Here is a 15,019-nt window from a genome sequence, read left to right as displayed (position 1 = left end):
ATCAATTTATAGAACTAATATAAATTATCCAAAATTAAAACAAAATATCAAAATTGCCAATGGATTAATTATTCGATATTTACATAATTTGAATTCAAAATCTGAAACCAAAATCAATATAAATATATAATATAAATTAGGTACCAATGAAAGATTCGAAATCAAAAAATAAATAAATTTAGAATTTAAAAAAATGGGCCAAGCTCACTCCCACATATGAGGCCCAAACCTGATAAAACAAAGTTTCTATGAACGAAGGTTTCTTTGTGTGACTCAATTAGATTAACTGTAACAGCTCGATCTAATGCCAGGATATGTGCGTCCATACTCATGACTCGTTTCCAACGATAAATGCCTAAGTTCGAATTAAGAGGGACATGCATAGATTCACAATATGTTGATAGTGGACTGGACTGTTACATTAATGACTCACATTAAAGTCTCCAAAGTATATACGATTCTAGGGGCTTGGCACTTTTGATGATAAGATGAGAGATAAAGCTAAAAATTTTTACCTCTTGATGAAAAATTAAATAAATTTTATTAAAAAAAGTTCAATAAAGGAAAAATTAGATTTTAGCAAAATAGACCTAAGGGCTTTCAGTGAAACATAAACATACAAAAGAAACCAAACTCAGAAATTACAACTCACGTGAGAGACTGATTTTTAAAGCTGGAGTATTTCAATAAAACTCCTTTAGAAAAAAATCATGAGGAGAACTAATCGAAATCAATTTAGGAAAGCCGATGAAAGAAGAATTCAATCTTTTAATCAAACACGTAGTCCTAAATGCAAATCCTTTTTATGCAAAGGCTTTAAGACACGATTTAAAATAAAAATAAAAATCAATGACTTATTTGGCTTTGAAGAAAAAATAAATTTATTGTATTTCATATAAAAGGGGATTTATGTGAAATTTGAGAAAATAAAATAAACCAATGATTTTAACGCGAATAAAATATATGAAAAAGGTTTTTAACAAAATAAAGGGCTTTGGTCATGCCCATGAAGGACTTAAAACCAGAATTTCGAAAATATGTAGAATCGTTGAAAGAGCGCAAAAAAGAAAAATCATAAAAGGTAAAATATAAAGAATAAAAATATGAGATTTGGAACTATAATTTTGTAGGTTTTTTTACCACATATAAAAAATGAGAAATCACGAAAAATCACATATTTATGAGACCAAAATGTGGGCCTAATATAGGCTGCATCAGGCCATTGTAAGGATAGTTATTTTGGAATTTTTTGGCCTCCAAAGAGTAAAACCTAACTTTTGCTGCCTCGATAGACAAGAAATGACATTTTTTGTATAGAAAATTTTTGGGAGAATTTTTGGAGATTTTAAAATATTTTTTCATCTTAAGTTTTTGTGGTTTCTAGTAGTGAACCTCCAAGTGTTCGACTTTTTTTTGTTGTGAAAACCTACTAATTTTGGAAATATCCTCAATTAATTCTATAAATCTAATATTCAAAATCTGTTAACAATTAAGAAGATAACATATTTTTAGTTTACTAAGCCTCTGTGTATGACCTATACCTTCACAACATAACCCACAAGAATTGTCCCAGTGAAATGAGTTAGGTCCATCAGTTTATAAAAGAAATTTAAGTAAACAAACCTTAGAAATTGAGCCCAATAGGCCTTAGCGAAGTCTTGTCTTAAAGTTTTGCCGAGTGGATTCTTCAAGTGAGCCCACTTGAGCGTTATCTAGTTTCTTTGACAAATATTTATAAACTTTTGCTTTTATTTGTCTTCTGATTGTTTGTGGAGTTAAAGTTGATTATTGTTTAATTGGGTTTCATGGAGGTTGGTAGCATAAAGAGTGATTATGTAATGGAACATGTACGGACATGACTACTTCTAACTTGCCATCTTTTGTCTTATAGCACATTGGAGTTCATATTTATTTATAGGTTATTGAAAATATAGTCGCAATTTTACAACTTCTAATGGTTGTTATGTATTATTTAGTATGATTCGTTTAATCATGCTTCAACATAATTAAATCCTAGCTTTAAAGCATTATGAATGTTTTGTTGTTGTTAGCGTGAAAGGGATGCACTATGATATCACCATTATGGGAAAGCGGAATATCATCTCAATTAACCTAAGATTCAATATACATAAAAGCAATCAATTGGAACAATAAAGAATCAAGACAAGGATTTATTGTGGTTCACGTGTTAACTAACCCTTCGTGCATGCAAGCTCTCCACACAAGCTCTCTCTACATTATAATGAAGATTGTGCAACCACTTTGGGCATGGAAGCAATATGCTCTGAAATCACCATTTTGTGGAAGCGGAATATCATTTCCACGAATCCAAGATTCAACACACTTAATCAAGTAACCAATCAAAACAATAAAGAATCAAAACAAGGATTTATCGTGGATCTGGTGTTAACTAACTCTAAGTCCACGTGAGCTCTCCACACAAGTTGTCTCTGCATTATAATGAAGATTGTACAACTACTCATGACCATAACGCACACACCTCACAAATACATAATATAGAGACGAGATAAACAAGAAATTTAACCCAAGAATCCTCAGCACAGTTACATATGATTTCCCTCACACTGTTGTATCCTATGATGAAGATATTCTCTAATCTCTCTCAAAATCTAATCCCTACAATTAGATGGTTTGTATTTGTGTGCTCACAAACTCACCTCTAAAGCTTGCACTTCCCTCCACTTGCCTCTGAAGCTGACCTTGGTGTGTCTCACAAACACCCTCTAAGAGCTCACCACGTGACTCTCCTTAGAGCTACATCTTGAATGAGTGAAGGTTTTTCACAATTCCCTTTCGAAACTCGCTACCACCCAGCTTGCTATGGACCAGCCACGAAGCTTGAATCTTCTCTCATTTGAAGACTTATATAGGGTTCTTGAGTTGTAGCATTCCTAGTTGAAGACTTTTCTATTCCACACCGAAGTTAGTATTCACTTCCCTTCTTGTCATTGTATTGCTAATCTAACGCAAGTTCATTAGGAAATACAATCTTAAACAAATAGGAAAGTTACAAATAAGAAATAATTCCACTAAAACTTAAACTCCTTATGATTAGGAATTTGTGGGAGACACCAATTTTTAACCATTTTTTATGTAATGTATGACGAAATATGGAATACATCTTTATTATTACAGCTTTTCCTTGACCTCAACTGGCTGAAATTAAGGAATGATTATGGCTTCAATCAATCACCTTAATTCATGTGATTAATTGAATAATTATAGGGATATGTATTTATTATTTTCCTATTTTACATTTACATAGATTGTATAAATTGGCCATTGTACATGCTTACAATACAATATAGAAAATACTCAGAAATTCTCCCTCTTGCCTACTTCTCTCTTTGGCATACTCTGGCAGTATCAGTAACTTGAATTGCTTCGCTTCTCTTGCCGCTCTTTCTCGATTCCTTACATGGTGTCAGAGCATTGCTAAAAGCTTATACTGGCCAAATCAACCTAGCCTCTCATTTTGTTCCTGAAACCAGACATATACTCGATTTGAGCCAATCAACTCAACCACTCTTTTTGTCCTTGAAAACAAACAGAAAAACTCCATTGGAAATCCAGAATGGAAATAAACCCAAACACAAACCAAAATCCAACAAGTATAGAAACCTAGATGGCCCAACCAATACAAATAGCCCAATCACCACCGACAACCCACACAACTCAAGCCCAAACACTCAATCCAAACTTGCTACAACCCACACAACTCAAACCAGGCCTGACCTACCCTTTACCCATATGGAATGCCAGGTTATCACCTAGATTCTTTTACTGGTTCAAGGCTTGACCCAGCCTCATTTGGAATACAAGGTTACAACTTGGATTCTTTTCCTCAATCAGGTTCAAATCCAAATATGAATCCCTACTCATATCCTTTTCACATTGTACTAGCCACCAGCAACAATCGCCTTGAACCAGGCAACGTGCTCTTCTCACTGGTTTCCGATGGACCAGAATTGGTCCTCATCAAACAAACCCTAACGGGTTCCGATAACTATGTCTCCTGGTCTCGCAATTTATGGAAAGCCCTCATCACAAAAGATAAAGACCCTTTCCTCGATAGGGCTTTCCAACTGCCACCGCAATCTCATCTTCAACACCACTAAAGTTGGTGCAATATGTTGGTTTGGTCATGGATTAGTAACTACCTTTCAACAGAGGTGGCAATAGGGCTCCCACTGATAAAAATGGCCATCGAGATCTGGGCTGACATCAAAGAGATGTATGGGAAGCTGGATCTCGCAAAAACCTTCACTCTCTGGCAGCGCCTCATCGAACTCAAACAAGGAAGCTCCTGGGTCAAAACCTATTTTAATCGGCTCTTTGCCATTTTAATGAACTGGACACTGCCAAGGAGACACTTGAAAGGCCATCGAAAACACTCTACCAGTATCAAAGAATCCCAGATCGGGACAAATTGTCACATTTTTTGCTCGGTTTGAACAAGCTTTTTAGCTTTCAGAACACAAATCCTGGCCACGTCCGCACCACCCACTCTCCACTGGAGTTTTCAACTGGCAGTGCAAGATGAGAGCCAATGCCAGTTGAACTCCGATTGATCTTCAACAAACCTGATGACTCTTGCACGAGTGAAAGAGAATGGAGAGATTGGGTGGCTAGGGCAAAATGAGGGTGGAAAGAGTTTTAATTTAAATGAAGAGATTAAGATGTAATGACGCTCTTTCTAGATAGTATACTCATAAAATAACAGTAAAACTAACTAAATATATACATATAAACGAGTATAAAATTTTGGGCCCATAATTAATTTTTCTTATATACAAATCTTTACAAAACATAATAAAGTCTCAAAATATTAACTTGACAGTTTAGCCCAACCCTTCCGCTGCGTGATGTTCCAAGTGACCGCATCTCACCTGTTACCTGGAAAAACATTGAAAACAATGAGGTGAGCACTAAGCTATGCTACCCTTCTCTCTCCGTTGCTTAAATTCTGAATTTCTTTCCTTACTTCATCTTTCCCCATTCTTCTCTGTTCTTTCTCTATTCTAGTTTCCCACTACTCAGATAATGGGCATGGTATTATGCATATATATAATGCAAATGCACAAATGTATAAAATATGCATTTTCTTTCTTTTTTGTGCTTCTTTCTTTCTCTTCTTTCTTATTCTTTTCTATTCTTTTCTTTCTTATTCTTTTGCCGATCGGACTCGGTTGAGGCATGGATTTGGAACCTCGGCCGTGTGAATGTATTCTTCTTTCTTGGGTACAGCCCTCATCCACATACACTTTTACGGACTGTGCCAATTCTTCTTTCTTATTCTTAGGCCGCTCACTAAAGGCGGCGTGCATATGTGAGGAAAATTCTTCTTGCCACTCACGGGTTCCCAATCGGAACAACCTTTTCTTCTTTTTATCTTTTTACACTTCTTTAAATAAAATTCAGATTTGAACTTCTTTAATATTCTCATTTCTTTCTATTTACTCTTTAACATTCTTTAGTGCTTTTTCATGCTCTTATGAATATGTATGCATGTAGATGGTTTCATGCTTATAATTCTTTCTAAATTCACATGTTTAGATACAATAATGAATATGGAATGCAAACATGTCATTCTCTACCATCTACAAACTCATCTCAATATAACACATAATTATACTCATTCATGCACTTTTCTTTGATATTTCATCAAACAACTTATGTGCCCAAAGCAATTCTAATTTGACTGCACTTTTATCTCTTTTCTAGGCCACCAAAAATTTGGTATAAAATCCTCCATGGTTAACGCCAAACCTGTCCAAAATGTACACTCCAAAATTTCTACTTCAATTCTTTCAAATTTCATCCAAACTCACATCAAATATCAAATACACCAACACAACTTCTTATGGATAAGTTATAATCATCATTCAACACCAAATCCATCAACAATTCTTCATATAAAACATAAATATGCATAAAAGAAATTATCTACACAATATTACTTAAATCATACTTAGGGTAGGATTTACTTACCTTATATGTGAGCAATCCAACACTTTAAAAATCTTCTTTGATCCAACTCTATTTCTCTTAAATCTTATGAACAAAAATCATCAAAATTCAACACTTTAAAAATTAAAACTCACTTCTTAGTGCAAGGATTTTACCTAAGGATGCTTGGGATTGAAAATCCACTCTAAAGTATCCAAAATCTATGAATTTCCCTTGAAGAAGAATTGAAGAAATTGAGAGAATATGAAGGTGAAGGTGGCGTGAAAATGGATGAAGAGTGGCTAGGGTTTCATTCTTCAATCCTTGATATAACATAATATTATATATTAGTTTCCCATTTTGCCCTTGCACTTTCTTTAAAATTCCATCTATGTCCCTTATTCAATTACCATAATGCCCTCATTTTTATTGCATTCTCCATGAAATTCTATCTCTTTTCACTCCCCACAATTTCAATTAATTTTGAGTGAAAAGTCTGTTTTACCCCTAATGAAATTTTAAGGCATTTTCTTCACATTTTCTCAAAATAACTTTATCAAAAATCAACTAAGAGTATAAAGGACATAAGTTAAGTTACGTACCTCAATGTGGACGTTACAGAAGGGCTCAGATTCCCTCTCTCAATCTGACAACTAGAAGCTAATACTTTTTAAATGCATCAACGACTTAAATCGTCCACGTCATGGAATAGGTCAAACAGGTCAATAGGCTAGTCAATCAAGTCAAACTCTTGGTCAAACGGTTCTAGAAATATAAGATCCAATAAAGGGTGATTATATTGTGAATATTGCAAGAAGAAACCATTATCGGGACCATTGTTGGAAATTGCATGGTTGTCTTGATTCCAACACTAAGGATAAAAATGGTAATTCCTCTTCTTCCAAGTAGATTCTCTTCCTTCTAGAAATCAGTCATCTCCCAGTCTCAACCCTGATCAATATAATCAATTGCTCCAGATGTTGAATAATATCCCAACTGCACTAATAACATCATAAGCAGGTACTTCTTACTACTTAAATTTAATTACAACTGATATGTGGATTATTGATTTAGGGGTTAGTGATCACATAATTTGTAACCCAAATTTTTTACCACTATTTTCACTACCTCATCCACTTCCATTTGTATGTCGAACGGGAACATAACACCAACCACTCATATAGGGACCATCCAATTATCTGCAAATTTATCCTTTAAGAATGTGTTATGTGTCCCTGCATTCCATTTTAACCTCAACTCAGTTCCAAAATCTATGAAGATAATAGTTGCACTATAAAATTTTGTCCTAACACATGTGAATTTCAGGGCCCTTCAACTAGGAAACTGATGGGCTTGGGTAAAGTCAATAGAGGTCTATACTATTGGGCACCTGTTGAGTCTCCTAATGTGTTTCCTACTTGTAGTGTAACCAATAAAATTTTCAATTGTAATATAATGATTAATAAAACTTCTTTTATTCTTCATCAATGATTAGGTTACAGTGCAACTATCCCCCAACCTCAATGTCCTATATGTCCATTAGCTAAGCAAGCCCGAATTACTTTTCCACATAGCACCTCCACTACAACCCAACCTTTCGCCTTGATCCATCTTAATATTTGGGGCCCATATCACACCCCAAATCATGATGGATCTAGATTTTTTCTCACCATTGTCGATGACTTTTCTCGGGGTACATGGACATTCCTTATGCAATCCAAAACCCAAACACTTACCCACATTAAAAACTTTTTATCCATGGTCACCGCTCAATTTCGTACTTCCATCCAAAGGGTTAGAACTGACAATGCCAGGGATTTTTTTAATCATAGTTGTTCATCTCTTTTTTTTATCACTTGGCATACTACATGAAAGCTCTTGCACATATACTTCACAACAAAATGGAGTTATCGAAAGAAAACATCGTCATTTACTAGAAGTAGCCCGTGCCCTCAAACACCAAGCCCATATACCTGTCTTCCTAATTCTCTAATTTGGTGATAAAAGACCCTTTGTGTGATTAAAATGAAATCCTATTGAGATAATTAAAGAATTTATGAATTTATTCACGAAAATCGCTTCCTAATATTTTTCTTATGAATTTAACATGTTTGGAATGATTTTGGAAAGGGTATGAGTTGATATTAGGTTGTAGTTTATGGATTAGGGGTGATTTTGTCTCATTTATGTTGTTTAGGGGGTAAACTGTTATATTTATAAGGGTTGATTTTGTCACTTTTCAATCGTGTAGGGACCAAAGAATATTTTTTAGTTTGTCTATAAAAAGAAAGCGAAAGGTCACGTTACAGGGAAGCATTGTTCATCCATTTTCTGACGACTCTTCGTCTTCTTTTCTAGCGAACTCCGGCGACGCTCCATCTTCCCCGTGCACCGATCTTCATCAGCTGCCATCACCACAGCAAATCACGCACCACCGCCGTGACGTTTCGCATTCCGCCGCCATGATGCTTCATCTTCCAGCCATGATTTCGCCAGTTTCTAGCAACGGTTGGGCTCCCTGGTGGTTGATCTTCCTTCCTCATGGCCAGATTTACCCATTCCAAGCTTCAGCTGCCGCCAAAACCGTCGGAATCCGCCATCTCGCCGCCGCGCCTCTTCATCTTCCAACCGTGATCTCGCTCATATCCGGTGACCTTTCATCTCCCTAGGACCTGAACTGAACTCCCCATCACCAGAGCTTTCCATCGGTACCTTCGGATCCCATTTCCACCACCATTTTCCGGAAGACCCGTCGAAAAATTAATGTTTTTCGATGAGTGCGACTGTTCGTATTCCGGGTTGTCCGTTAGTCATTTTCGCCCCTTCTTTGCATCATATCATTGTCGGTTACTTCCTCTCCCCCATGATCAACTTTGTTTCCACTGTTTCAGCCTCCGTCATCACCATCATGAGCGGCTAAGTTCGCGGTTGTCTGTTACGGCATAGGCAAGATCGAGATTGACTCCACAACCCTGCTCATCAGCTCTCAACTAGTTGGATGAGCCCGATTGTAGGACATTTGGTAGTATTGTGTTTCAAATTATATTTTTTTCGTTTCATGTTTGATTTCAATATGATTTGAGCATAATTTGTGATGAATATTGTTGTCTATTGTGATTTAATGTTCTCATAGAACTCGCTGAATGATAAACGTTGGTTTGAAATAATTGAATGATGAATATTGCTTTTCATTACTTCGTATCGATTGTAATTGAGTTGTGTTCGGATTTAATTTCATTTCTACTGTTGTTGCGTTTATTGTGAAGTTGGTTGATTGGAAGATACGTGTTGACAAATTGTATTTGTTAATTGCGTACCAACTAGTGGTATTGTTGTGTACCGTTTATCGGCGTTCAATGATAGTCTTTAACCAATCGTACTTGAGTGATCGGGTGAGATAGGATAGATTATACCTAGAGTGTCGGGAAGCCATTTCATTGATTTACCTTATCTTGTAGGTTTAGGGGATCGTAGTGTTAGTGAACGACCCACTTACGCAACAGAAAACAAAAAAAAACATAAATGACATGGATCGTTCCTTAGAACCAAGATCCGGGTATAATATCACAGTTTATACAGTATATAAATTAAATCTGTAGAAAATCAGATTCAAGGTTCAATAATCTTACGCATGTTTGGAGGCTCCTCCAACTTTGTCCTTAAGCGTTTTGCTACCGACCCAAGTGTAGGATCGAATCGACGTAGTCCACACGAAGATAATCGGAAGGAACTAAGGAGGGATTTGCTAGATCCTCCTTAGCCTTAAGAAACAAAGAAGAAAATGAGTACTTGATTTTGGCTAAACCAAAATCTGGCGTGAGAGAGAAAATGGGGCTATAGGGTTTTGCACTTTTCAATGAATAGTGAATGAATAAAAAATTCTCTCTATTTTTCAATTAACACTTTTCTTTTATAGTGTTATTTTACTTGCCTTATTCCCATATAGAATGGGCTTGGGCTCCAACCCAAACATTCCATGTTTCCAAACACCCTCTAATTAGATATTTATTTTAATTCATCATTATCTTCAATTAAAATCAATTAATATATATTTAATATATATATTAACATTTAACAATAATGATAATTTATTTAAATATATGCGAACATATATTTAAACGTAATTTCACTTATTTAATTTTTCTAATAAATTAAATAAAGGCTACGACCTCAATAAATTTAATTGCACTGTAAAATTACCAAAATACCCTTTCGCCTAAAAAGACGAAAACACCCTTCTTTCTTTCTAAGTCTTAAATTATCTTTTATGTGTGTGACCGATTGGCTCCTCATCATATCGACGGTGTATAGTATCGCGATTAACACCAATTAATCGTCTCACTAATACACAAACCAAGATTGGCCCGTAGCAAGGCATCATGGCCACCCGATAGATTCGGATTCAGCAAAGTAGTTACCTGTCAACGATATGGTTACCATAAAATTCGATCCTTTTATCATCGTTGTCTCGACGAGACGAAGGCATAGAAATAGTGTCAACCTTCGGTTACTCTCAAAATTATGTATTCAGTTTCTGGACCAATGACTTGTATTATAATCCGGATAGAGCAATAACTCAATCTCACTGTGACCACAGTTTTAGTGTCATTGCCATATACTGAATTGTGTCGTGAGATAAATTCTCCCGTACCTAGGAGTGATGAATCCTCTGTCAATCTACCATAGTCTTGATACACTCCTTGATGCAGTCAATCACCACCGTATTAACAGCTCTGAATAGAACTGCGTTAGGCTAGTGTCAAACTGCACCAATCGGTGCACAAGACGCTCTGGTGATCTCAAGTCTAAGGATCACATGCACTACCATTTGTTAGAGGATTTGTTCCATAGATCCATATGGAATCCTCTGGTGGGTCAGTCCAGTGAACTTGCTGCGGTGTATTCGCCTACAACAAGCATCCATGTGTTGCATCAGGTTGTCACCAAACAACCTCGACAAGTGAGATCAGTCACTGCCTTTCGACTGGGTCGTTCAACACTAGGATAGCCTTACCGTATTATCTGTGCCCTTACTTTAGAATAATACTGGAACTACAGACGTTTCTAGAATGGCCACCATATGTGCTCATAGGGTTCTCACTATCAAGATTTGAAACACTTGATACCCTCGTCACAGTTATACCATTCTAAGGACATATATCAATACGTATTGCAATAATAATGATTTAAGTGATATAAGATAAAATGCCTTTTATTATTGATTAATGAATATTATTACAAAGAGTCAATTCTACAATAATTGATTGGCTCTAGGGCATCTACTCTAACACGTAGAGGGCGGAGGAGAATTGTGTGAGTTGGTCTCATGTCGAACCAAAACCGTAACAGCAACATTTTTATTATAAAGTCTTCATTTGTTTTAATTTGACGCTTTTATTATTTGCATTTAGTTTGTTTAGTTTAATTAATCAAATTGTCAATTTCATTTCTGCTACTCAAAATACATTAGGTTTTTAGTCTTGCTCTCTGTGGATTCGACCCTGCTTACCGCTAACTACGGTATTTAGGTTTAATTTTGTGACTGTGATAATCGGTTCGACACACAACAAAATGGAGTTATCGAAAGAATACATCGTCATTTACTAGAAGTAGCCCATGCCCTCAAACACCAAGCCCATATACCCATCTTCTTTTGGGGTGAATGTGGGATCACAGCCACATACCTGATCAACTGCATGCCAACCGGAGTCCTTCATGGAAAGACTCCTTATGAGGTATTATTCAAGAAACAACCAACTCTTGCCCACCTCCGAGTATTTGGTTGTCTTTGTTATGCTGCCACTATTGGCTCACATGAAAAGTTTGGCACTCGGCCACCTACTTTATTTTTATGGGATACCTTGTGCTCTAGAAGGTTTATAGACTGTATGATCCAATTGAAAATAGGTTCCTGATCTCCAAAGATGTTGTATTTCATGAAGAAATTTTTCCATTTGCCACCAAAGATACTATTTCATCTCCATTGCCCAGGCTGTTTCCTGAAGATGATTCTCTACCGAATCCTGTTTCTGTTAGAGTAGATGCCTAGAGCCAATCAATTATTGTAGAATTGACTCTTTGTAATAATGTTCATTAATCAATAATAAAAGGCATTTTATTCTATATCGCGTAAATCATTATTATTGCAATATGTATTGATATATGTCCTTAGAATGGTAGAACCGTGACGAGGGTATCAAGTGTTTCAAATCTTGATAGTGAGAACCCTATGAGCACATATGGTGGCCATTCTAGAAACGTCCGTAGCCCCAGTATTATTCTGAAGTAAGGGCACAGATAATACGGTAAGGCTATCATAGTGTTGAACGACCCTGTCGAAAGGCAGTGACTGATCTCACTTGTCAAGGTTGTTTGGTGACAACCTGGTGCAACACATGGGTGCTTGTTGTAGGCGGATATACCGCAGCAAGTTCACTGGACTGACCCACCAGAGGATTCCATATGGATGGTAACCCCAGTGTCTATGGAACAAATCCTCTAACGAATGGTGGTGCATGTGATCCTTAGACTTGAGATCACCGGAGCGCCTTGTGCACCGATTGGTACAGTTTGACACTAGCCTAACGCAGTTCTATTCAGAGCTGTCAGTACGGTGGTGATTGGCTATATCAAGGAGTGTATCAAGACTATGGTGGATTGACAAAGGATTCATCACTCCCGGGTACGGGAGAAGTTATCTCACGGCGCAATTCAGTATATGGCAATGACACTAAAACTGTGGCCACAGTGGGATTGAGTTGTTGCTCTATCCAGATTATAATACGGGTCATTGGTCCAGAAACTGAATATATAATATCGAGAGTAACCGAAGGTTGACACTATTTCTATGCCTTCGTCTCGTCGAGATAACGTATGATGAAAGGATCGTATTGTACGGTAACCATATCGTTGACAGGTAGCTACTTTGCTGAATCCGAATCTATCGGGTGGCCATGATGCCTTGCTAGGGGCCAATCTTGGTCTGTGTATTAGTGAGACGATTAATTGGTGTTAATCGCGATACTATACACTACCGGTATGATGAGGAGCCTATGGGTCACACACATAGAAGATAATTTAAGAGCCAAGAAGAAAGAAGGGCGTTTTCGTCTTTTTAGGCAAAAGGGTATTTTGGTAATTTCACAGTGCAATTAAATTTGCTGAGGTCGTAGCCTATTATTTAATTTTGTAAAAAATTAAATAAGTGAAATTACGGTTAAATGTGTGTTCGCACATATTTAATTAAATCATCATTATTGTTAAATGTTAATTAAATATTAATTGATTTTAATTAAGATAATGATGAATTAAATTAAAATATCAAATTGGGAGTGTTTGGCAACATGGGGTGTTTGGGTTGGAGCCCAAGCCCATTCCATGTGGGAATAGGGCAACTTGGTTTGCCTATAAAAAGAATAGTGTGTGTGTGTTATTAAAATTCAATTTTTCTTTAATTTTGAAAAAAAACACACAGCCCCTTTTTACACTGATTCCCACGCCCCTTTCACTGTTCCATTGAAAAACAAACTTTTTGTTTTTCTTCTTGATTTCTTAAGGCCAAGGAGGATCTAGCAAATCCCTCCTTGGTTCTTGTTGATTGTCTTCGTGTGGACTTCTACGGTTCGATCCTACACTTGGATCGGTAGCAAACACATTCAGAGACAACATTGGTGGAGCCTCCAAACGTGGGTATGAATCTAAACCTTTGGATTTATTTTTCTGCAGATTCTTATAAAATATAACTGTAATTTTCTATGCCCTGATTTTGGGTTCTAAGGAACGATCCATGGTTGTAATTTTTTTGTTTTCCGCTGCGCAACCGGGTCGTTTCCTAACAGTTTCACCATGATACTTACTCCTATAGTTTCTCAGCCCGATACTCTTACCTTTTACCTCTGATTCTGACACAGCAACCACTGACAATCCTCTAGCAGAATTACCTATTCAGATACCTATTACTGTTTCCCTACCAAGATCCTCTGTTCCACTTCCAGTTGTTCCCACACGCTGCAATACTCAGCAAACTCAGCCACCAATTTGGAGAGCAGAGTATAATTTCATATTCTTCAGGTACACTTATCCTACCTCCAATTATGTGAGTTATGATCGTCTCTCTCTTGTACACAAAGCTTGTATTAGTCACATCTCCATCGACCAAGAACCCACTAGTTACTCAGATATTGTTCAACACTCTCACTAGCGTCAAGCACTGGCTGATGAACTTACTTTTTTTTACTCAGATTCATACTTGGGATCTTGTGCCTCGTCCTTCTCATAGAAAACCCATTGGATGTAAATGGGTCTACAAAATCAAGCACTGTGCTGATGGCTCCATTGTACATTATAAAGCCCGACTGGTAGCCAAGGAATTCACTCAGCATGAGGGATTCGATTATCAGGAGACTTTCTCACTTGTAGCCAAACATGTCACTATTTGTGCTTTCCTTATAGCAGCTTTTGTTTGTGACCAGCCTCTCCATTAAAGCAAGGGGAGAACACATTATGTCGTTTGCGAAAATCCATCTATGGACTAAAACAAGCATCTCGGCAATCGAATGAGAAATTCAACAAAGTTCTCACTGGCATAGGATTTGTTCAGTCCAAACATGACTATGCATTATTTACCTGGCACATAGATAAAACTTTCATTGCTCTAATAATCTACATAAATGACATTCTTATTGTAGGAAATGATGAAGTAGGCATCAAATTCTTGAAAGAGCATCTCAATAGACAATTCCGAATAAAGGACTAGGAGAGCCAAAATATTTCCTAGGAATTGAAATTGCAAGATCCCTAGCAAGAAGATCTCTCAGCCAACGAAAATATGTCTTGGAACTCATTTCCGATTCTGGGCTATCAGGTTCCAAGCCAAGTATTATTCCAGTAGAACAAAACACCAAATTGACTACTCAGGAATACGACAGTGGGATATTGTCCTCTGATGATGATCCACCTCTAGAAGACCCCAAAAACTATCAAAGACTTGTTGGACGATTGATATACCTCGCCATGACTTGTCCAAACATCAGTTATGCAATTCACATTT

This window comes from Pistacia vera, unplaced genomic scaffold, assembly GCF_008641045.1.
Source record: "Pistacia vera cultivar Batoury unplaced genomic scaffold, PisVer_v2 Contig344, whole genome shotgun sequence".
Taxonomy (NCBI): Eukaryota; Viridiplantae; Streptophyta; class Magnoliopsida; order Sapindales; family Anacardiaceae; genus Pistacia; species Pistacia vera.
The sequence above is the reverse complement of the archived record's forward strand: the minus strand, read 5'-3'. Positions refer to the sequence as shown.